General features: G+C 41.8%; 1 long non-coding RNA gene across 1 annotated transcript; it reads right to left on the bottom strand.

The window, feature by feature from the left end:
- Positions 1–598: 598 nt before the first annotated feature.
- Positions 599–10805, bottom strand: LOC139798270 (uncharacterized). The gene is made up of 3 exons (XR_011726777.1): positions 10499–10805; positions 9140–9307; positions 599–6234 (listed from the first exon to the last, which is right to left on the bottom strand). It is a non-coding gene; the product is annotated as an uncharacterized lncRNA (long non-coding RNA).
- Between the last annotated feature and the right edge of the window lie 5714 nt (positions 10806–16519).

Here is a 16519-nt window from a genome sequence, read left to right as displayed (position 1 = left end):
ATGCCTCTGCCCTTGAAATTGTGGAGATCACAGTTAATGTGGGCCTTTAAGGTGACATCAGAGAGGTCACAAGAGCTGATGAGCACAAAGCAGATGGGTCCAGCAAATGAGATTTTGTGTGTGATGATTAATTTTAATCTCTTTTAAGTATTAATAACAGTGGTTATAAGTATCCTTTTCTTTTTGGAGAAGTTACCTCAACCAAATTCTGTTTTCACCTCTCCAAAATTTCCAGCTGTCAATCCAGCTATTTACAGCATATGCTGAATTTTGAAAATGGTCCAAATTCTTCCTTCAGCAATCAGTCACATTTCACTCCTCCAGACTCTGTTCACTTTTGAAAAAGAGAGTGTACAATAAAGACAGGCAAACTGAGGCATATGAACAATCCAGCTTCTTCCCCTAAGACTGGGGATGAATTTAATTTCCTTGGCATTTATCCTTTCCCGCTTTATAAGCAGGCAGGCCTTACCCACGGTGAGCACTGCTGCCTGCCTCAGTGTATCCTGGATATCTGATTTCCCTAACTGCCCAGCTGATCTACACAAAGGCTTGATTTCTTGATTCCCTCCCCAGAAGCATTTCTAAGCACTAGTAGAGGAAATGTTTTAATGAGCCAGGAAATAAAGACTTATCAGAATGGAGTATTTTAGCTGGACAATGCAGCACAACAATAGTGATGGCAGTGGCAGAGGATAGAGATGCTGCTGCCAGGAAGACCCATGGGCTCTGGTGAAGCTTTGCTTCAGAGTCTCTGTGTCCAGCTCATGCAGAAGGGCTCACGGTGGACACACATCTCTGTGGTCACTCTTGTTCTACATCAGCAGAGGCCCTGGGGTGAGAGCAGTGACAACAGCAGGAACAGGAGTATTTTGGAAGAAAAGGGTAACCTGTGTCCTGGGCAAACAGTTCAGTTCTTCACTGTTTCGCATACTCCATGGGAAAATCAGTCTAGAGATCCTAATCAAGGAAGCATCTGGATGCTTGACTTTAATGCCAGGCAGTCTTTCCCAACCAGATGCCATGCCAAATGCTTCCTCCTCTCAGTTCCTACACCAGCACATGCATGAAACTGACCCTTGATATTTAGACAAAATAAGACCATAAAAGGGAGCAGAGTGATGTTAAAACCATTCACTGGGCATGGATTTCCATTAGAAGTGATGTTTGTTACAAGAGCTTTTCCAAGACAGGAACAGGAGCTGGAAATGTAGGCTCCAACATCTCATCACTGCCACAGGGTGTAGCCACTGCTTTCTTTCCCTAAGCTTCCCTCTATATATACCCCAGGCTCTAGCAAACACCATGTGAGAAGCTGCAATAATTAAAAGAATCTGTATTAATCATGGAAATAAAATATAAATACAGTAGGAGTAATAATTTCCTACGTGCTTTTATGATCTGAACTTTCCTGTGTTGGTTGAACTGGAATTTTTATAGGAATTTGCTACAGCATAATTTCAGATGCATTAGCACAAATTCAGAATAACTATCCTAGAAACAATGGAGGAGCTTCAAGCTTCCACTACCACAGCCAAGAGCACAACATAACATAACCCACTGAAGAAAATGTTGAAGAAAATCTAAGCATATCTAAGATACAACATAACCAAACTGTCTCAAGCAGAAGTGTCTCCTCCATACCATAAACAATATATTAAAGGCAACTTCCTTAAATCTTTTCTTGAAAGCAATTCATGTCATAGCTACAGGCATTTCCCTCAGCATTTTCATCTTTGTTTTTTCAATCTTTTATAGTGCGGGAAGGAAGTCAGACAACTTGTGGATAACGCTGCTACCCTTCAAGTCTACTGATAATAGTTGTGGAAACATACACATAAGAATAACTTCCTGAATGAAACAATATTTAGCACGTATAGAAGCTTTTGTTCTTGTTGCCTGGAAGATACATAGTTTTGCACACTTTTAAATGACCATAAAGAATACCATTAGGATGTATGAATGCTCTCTTTGAAATAAAAAAAAAAAAACCAGTCAAATTAGGGGGTTGGAGGTTTTTTCCAGATAGAAAGGACAAACAGGTATGTGCTAGCTCCACTTTTCTTAAGCTAGTTGTACCATAACAGGAAGCATTACTCATTCTAAATTTGATGTTGAATTATCTTACAAAAAAACTGTGATGAGCTGTGGACAGAACTTTCCCCTTTCTATTTCATAACCTTGAGCAGATTTTTCAGGAGAAAAAGCCAATGTGTAATCAGCTGAAACACATTCACCACAGGACAGAAGACACAGTGATATTTCTGCCCCCAAAATTATAGAAAATCTATATCATTTTTTTTTTAAACTCAAGCATAAAAAGACAAAATCTCAAGGTATATATCTGTCTCAGCAGGATGATAAAAAATAGAAAATAATTAAATTTCCCCAAGTGATCAAACTTAATACTTTTGTAAGACAGTAGCAACTTGGGAATGTAAAAATAACTAGAAGACTATAAGTGAGTATCCTCCAGCATCTCCCTGCTGTGCTGGATAATTAAGGAAAAGAGCAAGAACAAAATGAATGAAAACAGAGCAAGCTGAAAAAACCTCTTACAACTATAGGCACTTACCTATTTCTTTCATCAGAAATGCTGAAGGACAAGATGGACTGAACCACTGGTCCTCCCACGTCTCCAGAAGACAGGCAAGGGTTAGAGGGAGTAAATTAAGTGAAAACAAAGACATAACAGGTGTTTCTTATTTTGTTCATGGTAGGTGAGTAGTAGCCTTGTCCTCTTCTGAGGCAGAATTCAGACCATGTTTTCTAAGAAATCCTAGTGTTTGTAACTTTATTAAACTTTTACTTTTTCTATGCTGGCACACGAAAAGATTATTTGATGCTCATGCTTCATCTTCATGGTATATTTTATTTTGTAGGGTACATGCTTGTGACCTTGCCCACATTACTTCAAAGTGTTGTCATTCTGCCTCTGTAATTTTAAATTAATAAAAAATAAGCACTTCTGATGTTACATAATGGGGTAAAAATCACAGCATTTTCCCCTTCCAATCCACCTTTTTAACACAGTTACCCAACGCATCTGAAAAAGGTGCCATTTGGTGCCTCACAGTGAACAGAAACAGAACATGTTCATTGCTATCATTTTAATAGATACATGTAGTATTTAATATTCAGCCTACTTTATTCACTTCAGTAGAATAGTTATTTCTGCTCTGTCTGGGAAGGCCAAGGGAAGTCTTAGGAATCTTCTACTGGACAAGAAAAATTTCACACACAAAGACTGCAATTCCCATCGCTCTGTTCACCTTGAATAGTTATTCACCCTAATTCTAGATTTGAATTAGTAGCATATGAGAGTTAAAAAAATTAAATACAGCAGAAATTAGACCTCCAGATTTCAACCTACAGTGTTTTGAGGTACTTTATGCCATGTCAGAGGACTACACTAACTGGATCTCACCATGGAACAAAACTGATGTGCATGGCTTACTTCATTTATTTTAGACTAACGTGACAAGAACATGACCATATCACTTCCTCAGACCTTTCAGGTTTCTCAGTAAGCATCTGTTGGTGTGTATGTGGGGGTTTGATGTTTGGTACTGCACTTGCCCCATCTAAATGACAGTTACACTGGCCAGCCAACACACTGGCCCATCAGCTAAGAAGTGTGCCACCGGTAGCAGGGGTTGTGTGGGAAATGAAAAGGGACAAGAAGGAGGGGCCACTCTGACATGTGAAACCTGCTGAGACAGTGGGATCACAGAGACCTTTGCTTTGCTGTCATCATCCTGGAAAAAGAGAAGTACTGAATCAAAGGCATCAGGTCTTTCATGTGAATAAAGTGCTGATCCCACACTCTCAGAGGGCTTTGCTGACTAGCACTGCTGAGCACAGAAGAGCTGCCTTCACGCCAGGTCAGCAAACAAAGGTGCTGTTCCAGTGGTCCCAGAAGCTGATGCCACCTCTGCAGGTTTCCAGGAGAACGTTGATCTCTCCAGTAGCACAAGTGCTAACCTCAACCCACCATGCAAGCCATGTTGTCTTGATAATGACCCACAACTCAAGTTACATTAGAGAACTGGTACCTCCAATTGGTAGACCTGAGGCACAGGAACAAGGCAACTACCTAGACTTGACAAACATATCACATGAGTTGTGTAGGTAGGAGAGAAGCTTTTTTTATCACTTTTAGGTGCACAGAAAACTTCTTTATCTGCAGAAGCACCGCAGGACTGTTCCCTCAACCCCATCATCTTTTCCCCTCCTCCCAGGCCCTGCAGGGAGAAAGAGTTCTCTGCCACCCCCCCAGCCCCACTGCTGCCACCACATTCAGCCAGGTCTGACCCTCTGTACCCCTGGGGACAGCATGGAGGATGGAAGGGTGGGACCAGGGGAGGAAGGAGTGGGTGATCTGCAAGTAGGCACAAATATGTATGACTCTCCTCCCACCTTCTAGTGGGTCTTACTGGGCAAATTATTTTATTTTCCCATCTTCTACTTTCCCCAAAGGAGACAGAGACACTAAAGCCCTGTCACTGAGATTGCCACCGGCTGCAGCAAAAGATTATTTTGTACTTGGGCTGCTGATAACTGAACAAAGGCAGGCACAGAAATAATCATAGAAACATAGAATGACTAGGTTTGGAAGGGACCTTAAATATCATCTAGTTCCAAGCCTCCTGTATAGGCAGGGACACCTACCACTGGACCAGGCTGCTCAAGGCCCCACCTAACCTTCCTTCCAGGGAGGGGGCAGCCACAACTTCTTGGGCAACCTGTTCCAGTGTCTCACCACAAAATTAAAGAATTTTTTCCTAATGTCCAACCTAAATCTCCCCTCTTCAAGTTTCAAACCATTTCCCCTTGTCCTCTCACTGCACACCCACGTAAAAAGCCCTACCCCAGCTTTCTTGTAGGCTCCCTTCAGATATTGGAAGGTTGCTATAAGGTCACCTTGGAGCCTCCTCTTCTCTAGGCTGAACAATCCCAATTTCCTCAGCCTGGCTTCATAGGGGAGGTGTGCTGATCATCTCAGTGGCTCTCTTCCGGACACATTCAAGGAGCTCTATGTCCTTCTTATGTTGGGGACGCCAGAACTGGACACATTACTCCAGGTGGGGTCTTGCAAGAACAGAGCAGAGGGGAAGAATCACACACCCCCAACCCCTGACCAGCTGTCTGTGCTTCTTTTGATGCAGCCCAGGACATGGTTGGCTTTATGGGCTGCAAGCACACACTGGTGGCTCACCACCACCCCCAAGTCCTCCTCAGGGCTGTCCTCAATCCTTTCTCCTTCCAACCTGCATTTATGCATGGGATTGCCTTCACCCAAGTACAGAACATTGCACTTGGACTTGTTGAACTTCACGCAGTTTGCACAAGACCACTTCTCAAGCCTGTCAGGGTCGCTCTGGATGGTCCCATGAAATCCATACTGTTCCAGTTTAGAGATCAGAATGTCACACAGGACAGTGTCAAACACTTTGCACAGGTCCAGATAGATGACATCTGTTGCTCTGCCTTTGTCCAGCAAGGCTGTGACCCCATCATTAAAAGCAACCAAATTAGTCAGGCAGGACTTGCCCTTAGTGAAGCCATGTTGGTGGGCAACAATCACCCCTTTGTTATCCACATGCCTTAGCAGAGCCTTCAGGAGGATCTGCTCCATGATCTCACCAGGCACAGAGCTGAGACTGATTGGCCTATAGTTCCCTGGGCCTTCTTCTTTGCCATTTTTGAAAATGGGGGTTGTGTTTTCCCTTTTCCAACCAGTGGGAACTTCTCCAGATTGCCGTGACTTTTCATAGATGATGGGCAGTGGCTTTGCAACTTCATCTGCCAGTTCTCTCAGGAGGTGAATCCCATCAGGTCCTATGGACTTGTTCACCTTCAGGTTCTTCAGGTGGTCTCAAACCTGCTCTTTATCTACAGTGGTGGGATCATCCTTTTGGCAGTCCCTGCCTTTGGCATCTGCAACATGGAGGGGGTGACCAGAGTCTTTGATGGTGAAGACAGAGGCCAAGTAGTCAATGAGTATCTCATCCTTCTCTACATCTTGGGTGACCAGCTCTCCTGTTTCCTTCTGGAATGGGCCCACATTTTCCCTAGTCTTCCTCTTAACATTGACATACCTGTAGGAATTATTCTTGTTGCCCTGAAATAAGAGCCAACTGAAGTTTTCAAAAGAGACTGTGTCCTCAGGTTTTAGACATTTCCAGGAAGTATAAACTGCCAGTGCTGGAACTATTTTTCCTTCTGGTTTGTCTGGGGAAAAAAAAATAATTTATGCCTGTAAAATAAAAAGCATAGTTTTCATAGTTTTCAATCTCCTGAGCACCTGATTTCCCCCATATTTTCCCTACCAGAAGTCAGTCACCAAAGGTAAATGCTCGTGTTACTGATGCAGCTGCTGATGTTGGCTTCAATGGCATCAGCCAAATAAAAAGGAAAGAGAATGGGTTTTGCCCTTGCATTTCTGGAGACAGGGCAACGTTCAGGTTTGACTTGAAATTCTGCAATTCATTTTATTTAGATAACAGTAAAAATGCTCCACATGTCCTAAATAGACACACATTTCGTATTTCTAATGGAGTTACTACACTGAACACGGTAACTATTGTGCTACTTGCTCCCTAATGACCCAGCAGATCTTTAACCAGCCCTGCAGGAAACCAGTCAGGGATCGAACACCACACGTGAGGTCACTTCCTGCTGGGACTGCATTTATCTTTTTATTACTATTTTACTGGGTTTGATAAAGCTAGTAAAGCTCTCAGGCTGCAAGCAGAGCCTGATAAAGTGAAATGTATCACAGGAGAAACAGAAATCCCTAGCTTTTTTTCCTCCTCAGGTCATCACAGCTATACCAGCATCACTGCAGCCCCATCAGTAGATCCCTGATACACTATCCACTACTAAAGCCAAGAAGAAAGGGGAGAGGGAGTTAGAAAATAATGCTAAGCCTTTTTTCTTAATTTATATATAATGTGGACTTCACAAGAGGAATGTAGTGCAGCATTTGTATAACTTGAGAATCTACCCTGCGCCAGATCAATTTGAGCCATTTTGTACCTGGGCTTTATGCTGTTTCAGACAAAGCAGGTGTCTATTATCAGCTGAAACACATCAATAGCTGGGCCTCTGAGTTTATCACCCCATCCCAGTGGAAATGGCCAGTTATACAGTAGGAGTAAATGAAGCCAGTAGGACTAATTATACTCCCAGTGCAGATTTTCTGAGGCCAGGATTCTTGGCACTGGCATATCCACATTGTCTGTAAGAGCTGGAGTACAGGGTAACATGTTGCTCATTCCCACAACCCCATCTGGGTAATAGCACATTCCTGGAGAGGGTTTTAGAGCTGCTGGATTGTCTTATTAGTAGAAGCTGCAGGATTGTCTTATTAGTAGAGACCCTAAAGTTCAGTCCATTTCAGCTTTACCATTTTGTGTGGAAAACATTTTTTTTTTTTTTTTTGCTGCCTGATCACATGCAAAAAAAATATGCCCATGCCACAAAAAATTAAATATATCTATGCAGACAATAAACCAAACCTAAGGGAAGAAATGGAAGTTCAGCAGTAGTTTTAACTCCACCTTCAGGTACTTTGACAGCAAGTGTGCAGTATCTAGATAACTTTTGGCCACTCAGGCAATTTAAGCTATTTTTGTACCATCAAAACCTGATTTATAGTCTGAAACTTATCTACTGTAACACAGCCAGATGAACTTAAAGACCAACCCATTATAAAATGACCAAAACCAAAGGTTTTAAGGAAATTACAACTGACTCCTCTCCATAGCAGCACAGTGCTTCAGGAGGCAGCTGTAACAGCAAAACTGGCCAAAGCGTTTATCAATTTTCTGACAGGGACTGACAAAATCATGTCAAATGAGGCATTAAAGTCCTAGTTTTGAAAACTGTGATAAATACCAGGTAATCTACCGACATAATATATACTGAGTCAAATATTTAGTTTTGCATTAAATCTAGATCCAACATTAGAGCATTTCCTCTTGATTTAAAAGGATAAAATGTAGACATTATTTTATGCTCCAGTTCCCACATCTAATTAATGCTCAACATTCAGAGCCATTTCTGACATTACAAATGTATTAGCAAACATGCCAAGGAAAGGGGGGGAGGCAGAAAGGAAACAAGTGCAAAATCTATATGCTTAATTCGTATTTCTCCATTTGCAGTGGCTAATATGTTATTGCAGAGACTATTTACAGACACTTGCCCTGCCAGTGAACAGCTAACTTCCCTGATTGCTTATATAAACAGTCTTCTAGATGTGGAAAAAGATGTTGTAAGAGAACACATAGATAATTTAATTTTAGTATCATTATAAATTGAAAGTAGGACATCAATAGATGCATGGCAAAGGTTGGCTAGGTAATATAAGCATTGAACTGTATTACTATTAAAAGCCGTATTACTGAGGGTGATCATATGAAAAGTTTTGTCAGAAAGTTTATTATATTGGGAATAAGATGTATCTAATTAGAGAAAAGATTAGTACTGAGCTAAAATAAAACACTTCCATGTTTTTGTATCATATGTTACTGATTTTAATGGGCATGAGGAAATTCTGCTTTCAAATGTGTATATGTTTATAGGTTGGCTAATTACCTGTGCATATCCAGAAACAAAACACAAAATAAAGTATCACCTAGCACCTTCATTTTAGGAAATGCATTGATTTACTGATTAGAAAAAAGGTCTCTTTAGGTTGCCATATAAGTCAATACTAAGTGCAACCTTCAGGCTTTGGTATAGTTCATGGCACCAGAGACAGTTCTTCTTACTCTAGGAATAAAATTAAAATCTCTGAAAGGAAACACAGAAGGAGAAACAAAAACAAACAAACAAAAATAACAAAAAACAAAACCCCAAAACCACACCACAATGCACACACACAAAACCCCAAAACAAACAAAAAAAATCAAGCCAATTCAAAACTAAGAAGAGCCTAAAAAAACCCCAAAATTCAGAACTAAATACTTATTATATGCCAGAAAATTACACCCAGATTTTTCCCCACCACTCTATTCTGTGAAGAATTCCTGTAAATGTATAGCCATGTATAGCCTGTGTCCCTAAGGCTACAGATTTGGAGCTTTTTGGTTTTTAAGAAGTTGTATGAACTTTCAGGCCAGTGAAATACCTTAAAAGTTGTTTACCAAGAGCAGCAAGGCAGCCTCCTCCAGTGCATGGGTCAGTCGGGGGGGGAGGAGATTGCACATAGAAATGATTCTCTGATCCAGCTCTCTCTTTTGGTGGGGAGTTGCTTTTGTTCAGGTTCCTCATTTTCTTATCTCAAAACTACAAACGCCTTAAGAAGAATGATAGTGTCGAACAGTTCTGCAAATACTTGGTCCTGGGCACTTTTCTGAGCTGCCTATTCCCTGAGCTTCTCTATGTGTGACTTCCTATCATCCAGGGCTCTGCTCAGAGGAGAGCCCTCAGGCTTTGATTTCCACTGGGATGGCTCTCCTGGACCACTTACCAAGTAGGAAGTCACTCTATTGTTGACAGCAGCTATCACCAAGAAATAATCTTTGAATCAGCATTGGTTTAATTCTTCCTGTAAACAAATCAGAGCCAAATTAGCTATAATTCCAGAAAGTACAGAGCTAAACCAAGTTATACTGGCTCTACTCTTTCCAAAAATAGGTTCGTGCTATTTAAACCTGAGAAAGGTTACAGTACCATTTTGGAGAGACAAGTTGATCACAATGACATCTGGCTCTACACAGCTCGCAATCTTTCTGCCCAATTCCATAGTCAATAGAGAGCAGAGCAGCAGGACAGAGCTATCCCTGTCCCCACACTCTATAAAGGCAACAGCAAGACTTAGAAAAAAAAAAGCCCTCCCCAGACCTCAAATAGTTTTGCAGTCTGAAAGACTGAAATCGATGTTGTATTAATGAAAGTGAGGTTTGCCTTTCTCATTGTGTTACAACATAAAATACCTTCTGGCATCTACAGTAATATTAAGGGATACTCCCTGTGAATGCGAAAATTTGGGGTTGGTCTCTTAATTTATACCAGTGCCCTGTGCAGCATCCAGCTGCCAATTTACATAACCTCAAACTGCAACACTGGTGGTTTCATTTGCCTTGCTTACATTTCACTCTTCAATTCTGGTACCTAAAAACCTAAGTAACAAGCATTCAGGTAGTTTGGGAGCTGCTGATTTATGGCAACGTAAAGTTATATTTAGCTAACTATTGGTAGATAAAAATTACATTTCCTGAGGAGTTTGGAGGTATGTGCTCTATGGCAGGGGGACTGGCAACTTTCCTCATCAGTTCTATGCTTTTCTTCCTTCTTCCCATTTTGACAGTCATGTTTGACTCCAAAGAGGCTGTAAGTGGTATGTGAACTGGCACAGACCCAGAAACAGCCATCAGTGGGAATAACCTCAAAATCTGGAATTTGTTCTATATTATTTCTCAGCTTCTGGTATCTACCATCACCTCTTTGTGAAAAACATAACAAAACAAAACAATTCTCCCTTTACCTCTCATTCTGGAACTTGCTTCATAACCTCTTGTTACATCTTTACACGCAGAGGAAGACACATCTAGATCCCTTTGAGAGTTCTGTGACTGAAGTCATATTGCTTGCAGGAATAAAGAAATTCATCCCAGACTCCTTCTTCTGCAAGGAAACCAGCTGTCTTTCTATGAATTGATCTAAAACCAAACCAACAAACCAGTCAAAAGTACTCAGGGAAGCAGAATTCTTGACACATGGGTTTTGGAAAGGGCTTCTTATGTTACTATATAACCGTGCACTGCTCACCTCCCTTTTCTGGGACAGTCATCCTGCAAAATGAAATTTGTTAAGCTATATAAACATGTTTGTGTAATGCTTAGAAATATATAAATTGCCCCACATTACTAGCAGTGCTTATGTCCATACCACACACACTGTTGCATTAGCATCTGGGAGGTGTTGTGCAAAACCTTTTATCAGCAACTTCCAAAGCAAGGAGACCAGGCACAGGACAAGTCATCCTTACTGCCTGGGAGTCTCCAGGGCACCATTACCTTGTGCTGCCATGTTGGCATCAATAACCTTCACAGCACAGGACTTCTTTCTCCACAGGGCTGACAAATGCTGTCTGAGCCTACATTATAACTGTAACTTATAACTACCTCTGTTTTGCATCCAGCACTGGACAGCTTCTTACATTTACATTTGAAACAGCTTTAATGTCAAGAAATCTTTTTTTTTTTCTTCCATCTTCCACTTTATTGATAAGGTTTGAATATTTAGACAAAACCTTAAAATAATTAGAAGTTTGCAGCTCATTTTAGCAAAAGTAAAAACACGTTTCATATCCTTCTGGGTCTTACATACCTGGTAGATGGTAGTCATTCAAGATCCCTCAGAGGGAGGAAGCTTATTCAGATGGTAAAAATATCACATGTTTACACTTTTAAATCACCATTAGCAAATGATTTTCCTAATGCTTTAGACAATAAAGTAGCAGCTTCAGCCAGAGTGGTATTTTAGTGATTTTTAAGAACTTAATGAGATAAGGTAATTGACTAGTGAGGCTAAAAATTTTACCTTCAATTAAACAATCCACAGCTCTGTACATCAACATAATCATCTTCACCCCTCCACCTCTCTCTTATCAAATCAATATGTGGGTAGCAGTTGTCTAAGAAACCACTTCCTCTGTGCTTCTAAACTAGTGTTCTAAACCATTTAAAGCATTTATTCAATCAGTCTGGTGTAATTTGCAAATAATGGAAAGTATGTAGTAATGCAGATTCCATAAGCAGCTAAGGAAAAATAAGGCCTTAATTAATTTGTTGTTAAATGACATTATTTATCCTACATTTGTTCTGGTGCAATCAACAAATAACTTAATGCCCTACTTTTTAAAATAACGTCTTCAGTTGGTAGTGCTGTTAGATGTATTGATTGCATACAGAAGAAATTAGACTGGTCATGTTAATGAATCATGTGAGTGATAGTTCAGGAGGGAGTTGTGAGGCACAAGTATCATATGTTAAAAAATCTAAAATAATGTCATCAGGAAACCTCTTCCAAGGGCTATACTACAGCACAGCAATCTCGTTTTGGATTCACTGGTAATGAATCAATAGCAGCTGCCCTCCCCAGCCACGACTATGAGCATAAGGTATTTATTTTTTGAAGAACAGGGAACTTTTGCTGTCTTGCAAAAGATTCTGAAATCAAGCAATTGTATCCCACAGTCTGTCACATTCAGAGGAGTTGTGGTGTTGTGTCACCTCTAGGCATCTGTAGCATAATTCTTTAGCAAAATCATCTGCTTCCATCTTCAGGTAGCATGTGTTTTGTTACTGCAAAAATAACAGGCAATGATAAAAAAGGGAGAAAAAATGCAGCACAATGTGGAGATCTTAACAAGTAAATTAGTGACTCTCCAATGTAAGTGGTGTTTTGGTTTTAATTAAAGCATAAAAATATACTAAAATATGCTGATATTCACAACCTGCACTTCCTACAAGTACATCCTGACCTCCCAGACACTCCCAAAGGTTGTGAGGGGAGACGATGTAGCAGGTGGAACAAACCAGTGCCAAGCATGACCTCTATTCATTATGAGAGCAGCACGGGCAGAAAATGCCAGTAAGACATGGAGATAAAAGTACACGGTAGTGGACAGTCCTGAGTAGTTTTAAACAGCTGAACCCTCCTGTGGATGTGTCCCAGTACAAGTATGATTCAGTATGTCTAGACTAGGACAAAAGTTGTGTTTTAAAGATATTAGCTAACACAGCTTGACTAACACATTTTGAAACCTTGCATAGATAGGACAAGTCAGATGCTAAAAGGTGTTAAAGTGTGTTTGCTAAGTCATTCTAAAAATACAACTTTTCTACCTGTCTAGACAATGACAGAATACTTTTTAAAACAAAACAACATGCGCATGGGAAGTCTCACAGCAAAAGTTTAGGAGAATTATAACATAGGAAATTATCAATAACAATTGATAATTTCCGCATAGGTCTTTAAAGCAATGGCACAGACTAACGTGACAACAAGAGAAAAAAATCCTTCTTTTCCCAGTAGATTTAGTTCAGTCAGGCTGTCTTTTTTCAAAAGCAAAACCTACTAAGTCTACTAAGATACATTTCTGCTCAGTTTTAGCAAGTCATAGTCTGGGCTCCTGGCTGGCTGTAACTTACCCTTCTATGACTATACTAAAGGTATTGAAGTCAATGTGTTTTATCAGATGGGATTTTTAGACCATAAATAAGCTTGATCAAATTAGGTCTCCTGGGAACGGCCCTTCCCCTAAGGCTGAGGAGATGACCATTTATTTTCTATGTTCATTCAATCTTTAAATGGAACTCATTTGCCTAAATTGTACACCAACAAACACAAATTTTAAATTGTCTTTAGCATTTGTATTTGTAACTCACTGTGAGCACTGCCTCTTTTTCTACAAGACCACCAGAAAGCAACTGGTTTTGACTTCATTTTTGCTGAAATGTTTCAGCAGAAAAAAACCTTGATCTAATCTACTCCTCTAAACAGCTACTTGAAAATGTGTAGCCTACATGCATGCTCAACTACACTTTGCAATAATTATTGTCTTCTACAAAATCAGCAAATAAATTCTTAGTCATTGATAGATATTCTTACACCATTTTGCTTCTACCAAGCTAACCTGAGAGTGAACAAGTTAGATTTTTTTCTCAGAATTATAGAAGCATCTTTGCTTCTTCCACGACATGGAAAAAAAAAATATGTCACTACCACGGCTGAAAAACAAGTATGAGCCCAGCCTCTCTGACCATTTAATGTCAGGCCCTTTTTTGTAGAATAAAAAAAAAATACTATTAGCTCTATTTGTTATTAAGACCTAATGACATGGGTGTGTATCAGTCTTATAGGAAAACATCTACATCTCGATTAGCCCCATTAGAGATGACGTCTTTATGACATGAGTGGATATCTCACATTCCAGGGAAAATTCACAAGTCACCAAGTAAATTGAAAGAGTTTGCCAGATAATCTGCTGGTATAGCTCTCAAGTGACCAAAATAGCACAGTCTAAGCTTGGTTGAGATTCCCTGGTTTTAGTAGTCATTTGTCAGTAACTCTCTAAGAATGAAGTTGTGAAATGAAGCCACTTAAATTATTATGATGAAGATTTTTCATGATCGTGTCAAGCTTTTTTGGCTTTGGTGTGCACCACCTGAAATATTTTTTAAATACACATTGATTTCCTATTTTGGATAAATAGGAAGAAAACAAATCTCCCAGACTCAAATGCCTGCAGCTAACAAAGTTCATGATTCAGAAGAAGACAGAAACTTCAGATTTGGCAAAAGCTTTTGGTTTAGCAGTTGTCACCTACAGACAGACCTGGACAATACCTTTCTGTCCTCGCTAAGCCCCAACCACCATTAAACATTAATAAGAAGTTGATCTGAGCCATCAGCATGTACTGACCTGCTGTCGATGCTTTTTCAGGTTTTCAGCATTATCTGTCTTTCAACTTTTAGCACATTAGAAACTGCTAAATTAACATCTTCAAAATCTAATTTGTATATATATGTATTTATAAATTTATATACTAAACTAACAAAACTATACAAACTATACTACTAAACTACCAAACTGCTAATTTATCTGTTTAATGCTTTTGTTCTCTGAGAAGACATTCAATAGCATATTTGGTTGGGGCCTAATGTAATTTGTTGTTGCCCACTAAACTTAGTGGTAAGCTCTCCATTTATCGGCTATGACCAGAGGGAGGCCCGTTTTAGTGAAAGCAAACAATTAGGAGCTGTAAGTTATTATTTCCTATTATTGTGCAATAAAAGAGGCTCTGGCCATATCAGTGTAAAGGATTAAAGTGTCCAGGATTGCAAACATCATGCAACCACTTTCCTCCTCCCTCCACCCCTGCACACTGCGGAAGCACCCGAAGCATGAACAAGCCTCCCCACGCGTGTTGCGGCTGCAGAGCTGAACTTGCCCTGCCCCACTCCTGGAGACCGAGAGGGCTCCCACCCGCTCCCACGGGTGGCTCTGGCCTTCGCCCTGGGAATGGGCCTTCCCCGGATCCCTGCCCGGACCAGTCCGGGCATCTTGTGGGGCTGGCGGCTGGGCGGAACCGCACTATGTGAGGAGTCAAAGTACAGAGGCAGCTGGGTCGATACCCTATTAGGCTAGAAACAGTTATGCGTATCAAAGGCCGATGAACCTAATGAGTAAAAATATAAGTACCTGACCGGGCGGATTAATCACACACTGTCAAGCTGAAATTGGTGCAATTCTTCAAATCATTAACGTTTTGCTTACAAAAATGTGCTTTTCTGTTTGTTTTTCTGCTAAATGATAACCATTTTCAAGTTGAATCGGCTGATAAAAAAGTCGAAAACAAGACGGGAATTGTGCTGGAAAGGTCATACGTGCTAGATCTGCATGAAATAGCCAACAGGCAAACAAATAGGAAAACGCAGGGTGGCACGGAAGGGGCTCGAAGCTTTTACCGAAGGGTGTAAAGTGCTTTGGCTGGTTTTCTCCTGTCGAGAAGAGGATGTTCGGGGAGAGCTCCGGTCCCGCTCCGCCGTGGACATCCCCAGCCGGGTCTCCCCTGTGGGGGCATGGGCCATAGGGACAGCTGTTGGGGGTATTTCTGGGCTGCAGCTCAGCCCGTTCCCACCAGCATGTTTAGCCTAGGTCCCGCGAACCCTTAGCCCCTCTCCTCGGGTGGATGGGTGAGCAACAGTACTCCCTGAGCCGAGTCGGGGTGACAGAGCTTATCACCTGTCCCGACACCCTGGAAATCCACATTCCCCGGCCCGACGGCTGCAGGAGATGCAGCTGCGCTCCCCACCTGCAGGGAGCCGCCAAATTCCCTGCCGCTGCTGAGAAACCGCCTGGATTTAGGGAGCCCGACTGCCCGGAACCGCGTTGCCCCGGCTGTTCCCCACCCCTGCCACCACAGCCAGCCGTGCAAATCTAAGGGCGGCTGGTTCCAGGTTTGGCTCGGCAGCGGAATGCCAGCATCGCCTGTCTTGGAAATGGGGTTTACCGGAGTTCACCCCGCACTCCGGGGTCGCCGCCTGTTACCCACCCGTCGCATCGGCTCTGTCCCACGCGTGTTCCTATACCCGCGCGAAAGCACACCCGTAACAGCAATCTGCCCTGAAGAGGTAATGCCCCTGAGAGAGGTCCTTCCTGATTTCGGGAGGGACAAACAGACAGGAGAAGGAAAAATAGACCGTACGAAAAAAAGGGCCGTGACGCCCCTTCCTTGAGAGCCCCTGCTCTGCTCTAATCACCCCCACAGCTCCCGTGGCTGAGACAAGCAGCGAGCTGTTCCCGTCCCTGCCGGGTCCCGGAATGAGACCCTCAACATAAACACGGAACGAGGTTGCGAAGGATGGAAAAGTGTTTTCCTCCTCAGCGGAGCCCGCCGCACGCTTTCTGCTGCCGAGAGCGGTTTCCTCGCCTTGCGCTCTCCGGGGCTTGCGGACTGGAGGCTTCTCCCTTTCCCCAGCGTGCACGAACAGGTGGA

Source organism: Heliangelus exortis, chromosome 7, assembly GCF_036169615.1.
Source record: "Heliangelus exortis chromosome 7, bHelExo1.hap1, whole genome shotgun sequence".
In the NCBI taxonomy this organism is placed as follows: Eukaryota; Metazoa; Chordata; class Aves; order Apodiformes; family Trochilidae; genus Heliangelus; species Heliangelus exortis.
This window is presented reverse-complemented; position numbering and strand designations above follow the sequence as displayed.